A 4,325-nucleotide genomic window follows, 5' to 3' on the forward strand; every position below is an offset into this window, starting at 1 on the left:
ATCAAGGACAATCTTTGATGTTATCTAACACTGTCCTGAAACATGGGTAGTAATCCGGGTAGTGTTGGGAGGAATCCAAGGTCAAGTGGGAGTTGTATGATGCTGATGGAATTATGTACTTCTATAGGATTAGAAGTTTAGACATTCTGGCGCCCTCGTTAACTCAAACTGGAATAAACGCGTGGCCACGCTCGAAGTAAAAGTAGTTCGTTAGACCACTTTGAATTAAAGACGAGAATAGAGAATGGTTGATCACTATATAAGAATGAATGATCCATGTCTTATGATCAACGAATGTTCTATACAGAAGGGACTTATTGATAGAATTATCAGGGCTATAGTATTTGGTTAAGTAAAGTGTTACTTGAACGCAAAGAACTAGTTGACGACTGTAAAGTGTCATGCCGTGTTATGAGCAGTGCGATGCAGCTAGGCGTCCAACTCTGCACACGTTGACTCATTTAATTAAAATCGTCCAAGTGGGAGATTGTAACGCCCCAAAAACCGAATTATTAAATTTCGAGCATGTTTTGTTTTACACGATGTGACATGGTAACTAAGTTAGTTAACTTAGTTATAGTTACAAGTTAAATATAAGGGATGGAAAAATTTGTGACTAACAATTAACAAATTACAAGGGTTAAAAGAGGATAAATAAGAAAGTGTTTTATTTAAAGAAATGAAGTTGTGGCAAGTATGGGAATATGGTGAATCTTGAGGGGCCAAACTTGGGCAACTTGAAAGATGAAATTACATAAACTTAAAAAAATAAAACACACACATTAGAGAGGTGTGTGTGGGCGATGGATTGAGCAGGGGAGAAGACAAACCCTAAAAACCACAAAATTCCCCAAATTGGAAGAGAAAAATGAAGGTTTGATGGATGCATGAGCTATATTCCCAACCATCTACACAAGATAAACACATGGTAAGTTGTATTTTGTGATTTGGTGATTTTGTAAGAAGTGGGTTTTTGATCAATCCACGAATTTGTATGAAATTAAGCGTTATTATGTGTTAGAATCACCATACGAAACATGTGCTATGCATAATTTTGATTAATTAGGTGTTTGGAGATGAAACCCATCATAGGTTGATGGAGATGGCGACATGGGTATGTCACCCATGTCTAGTCTTTGTTCGATCCTAGATATGTTATGTTGTATGTGACCATCTTGCTAGTTAGATTAAGCATGGTATGAAATTGATTTGGCATTTTGCTTTGCTAATGTTTGAAAGTAAATAACTAGGAAGAAAAAGAATGAAAATGCTTGTACATTATGCTTAGATATTAGTACGCACGCCAAGTGTTCGATGAAATGCCTAAGAAAACAAAATTGTGAAATCGTATGAAAGTTGTGGGTAAGTATGTATAGAAGGTGTTTATGGTGTAGTCGTTAGCAAAATAATATGTTAAGTGTGCTTAAGGTGGAGTCCATATGAGAATTCGGATTGAATGTATGGTTTGGTAAAATTATGCATTAGGAGCTTGTACCTTGTGCTTGAATGGTGTAATGCTCGCCTTGTATTAGATGTGCTTGAATCATGGTAATTAAGAGCGAAGGTGTATGATATGTGAAAGTATATGTAAGCAAATGTGTATGCGAGTATGATTATGTGATCATGTGGTTGTAAGTACTTTAGCATCATAAGTACGAAATGTACATAGTGTCGAATGGTATGTGCTAAATTAATATGTGTTTTATGCGTTAACATGATGGATTTCATGAGTCTAAAAAGATGTGATTTTGGATGTATGCTTTATGTTTATTAGACTTGACCATGAAAGTCAAATGTGAGTTATGCTTTTGATATGATCATTTATATGTGTAATCGTGTACACTAACAAGGATGTGATTGCGGTAACACGAAAGCATTAGGGATCATGTGGAAGTGGACTCAAGCACGAAAGACTAACGGGTCAAGAGGGGACAAGGAAGCCAATGCGAAAATGGACGCTCAAGGTAAGTGATTCCGTAATCACTTCTTAGTTGTTTATGTAATGTTATATGCAATTTAATTATATGTGATAATTGAGGTCGAATAGGAATGAATTATATGATGTCAATGAAGTATTAAACGGATTTTAGTTTTGATTCGAGCAAGGTAGGTGTGATTAAGAAATTGTAGCTAAGTAGTGGAATTGGTTACTTATGTAAGGAATTCCTTTGTTATTAAAGATAGAGCATAGTTGACTAAAATGCCATTGATAGGTATATCGGGCAAACGACCTTAGAAGTCGTTTGGAAACGAGCTATTCGATTAGAGTAATGTCTTGGACAAGTATGAAAGCGAAGTATAGGGTTTGGTATGTCATAGTCCACTTAATGCGCAAATACCCATAACGGGTCAAAAATAAGCTTTTGAGCGAAAATGGGTTAAGAGGATGCAAGACGTCCGAGAATTTAATCTTTTATGATAGGTGCCAATGAAATTATTAAAGTTCTTATGAGATTGAGGTCAAATAAACTGATTATGTTGATAAATGCACGAACGGGTCAAATAGTTAGAAAATGATAATATGTCGAACGCACGTAAGTTAAGAATTTCCTTAAACCGAACGTGGGATTTCAAGTCCATATGATAGATAATTAAATTACGATCACGTAGGAAAAAGAATCGGGTAAAACGGACAAGAAATGAGAAAGTTATGACCAAAACTGTAAAAATTCGTCATGCTGAAAGTTGCAGGTCTGAACCAGGCGCAAGGTTGCGCCCCCCTGGCACAAGGTTGCGCCCCTGACTGATGTCATCTGTATTGCGCCAGAACTGGCACAAGGTTGCGCCAGATTGGTTCCTTCTTGCGCCAATTGCTGGTTCTTTCATATTTTTCGCATTCTTCAACTCTAAACTTGTGTGAAGGCTATCTAAATACGTTATATGCATTATATAACTATATGTAAGTATGTAAGAATGTACGTGTAGATGTGTTTATGTTTGCATGTATGTTTTCGGGTGTATTTAAATAGATGTATGACTATACATATATGAAAGTATGTACATATGTATTAAACGGGATTGAATGTACACAAAGGAATAAAGCTTGTATGTATGTATGTATGTATGTAAATAAGTATGTATGTACATAAGTATGTATGCATGTATGTATGTATGTATGAAATGTGTATGAACATACGTGTGTATGTACTTATCCATGAAGTAGGATTTGTTGTGCATGAAAGAAAGGATCTTGTATATATGCTTATATATATGGCTCTAACATATTTGAATGGTCATGTTACTAATGGCGTGCCATGGTGAATGAAGTGTAACGCAGGAATAGCAAAGAAGTCTCACCGCGGGTCGTATGATCAGATGGAAAGCCGGAATGTAAAGAGTTAACGGAATGAAAAATAAACGTGAATGAATTTTACATGTTTACGATGCGTACTGATGTTTATGAATTTTATGTGGTGAGCGCAGGTAGTACGAGATACGAAGGATCTTCAAGGGATAGAGATCAAGGACCGAGTCACAAGACAGATTGTACGGGAACGTTGGTGTTGAAATTTAGAAAACCCATGTCATGTATTTAATTGTAAATGAGTCGGTTGATGACTTCATGTGAAAAAGTTGTGTTAAAATGAAATTTTAAATAAGTTAAGGTATTTATAATGAAAGAAATTTTATGGCTTAAACTTCCGCTGCGACTTTTTGTCAATTACGAGTTAGGGCGTAACAGAGATTGTTGGATATATGTATGTCCGAAGTTAATTAAAGTCAACGTAACTGTAACACTCGAAACTTTCTTAAATCATTATAATATTTATTAAGGTTTAGTATAATTTAAGCTGGATGTTTAAAATAAGTTAAAATGAATTACTTTGATTTTTTTTTATAAACCAAGTTAGTTAGTGTTCTACGCATCCATTATCACCAACCATGAATATGGTATACATTTTAAAATATTGTGAGTTATTTAAGTTTTATAAACCGGTTATTTTTTTTTATAATCTAAAGCCATATATGTGTGGGTAGGTAACTAATAAATCTACCTAGTCACAAAGAAACAAATATCAAAATTTTACCATAAATCTTTGTGCAAGGCTAGGTAAATAAAATAAAAAACCCATACTCCATCATGTTTTATCTTCAAGTTTATGTACCATATTTCTTGTTTGACTATCCAAGTATTCAACGTATTTGAGTACATCTACTAACTCAAAGGAAAGACATGAACAACAAGATATGGTTGAAGACTCAAAAACCAGTTGATACGAACTGGCTAGAGTATAGCTTCAGATGATCCGACAAGAGACCTGCAAGATCACAAGAGACAAGCACACCGTTAGCCTCGTCACAGGGAGGGGGGCCTCTCTGTGACC

At 35.2% G+C, this 4,325-nt stretch overlaps 1 long non-coding RNA gene across 1 annotated transcript; it reads left to right on the forward strand.

The window, feature by feature from the left end:
- The first annotated feature begins 794 nt into the window (after positions 1–794).
- LOC118485664 lies at positions 795–3,599 on the forward strand. The gene is made up of 3 exons (XR_004877324.1): positions 795–928; positions 1,875–1,964; positions 3,424–3,599. It is a non-coding gene; the product is annotated as an uncharacterized LOC118485664 (long non-coding RNA).
- The last annotated feature ends 726 nt before the right edge of the window (positions 3,600–4,325 follow it).

This window comes from Helianthus annuus, chromosome 13 (genome assembly GCF_002127325.2).
Source record: "Helianthus annuus cultivar XRQ/B chromosome 13, HanXRQr2.0-SUNRISE, whole genome shotgun sequence".
In the NCBI taxonomy this organism is placed as follows: Eukaryota; Viridiplantae; Streptophyta; class Magnoliopsida; order Asterales; family Asteraceae; genus Helianthus; species Helianthus annuus.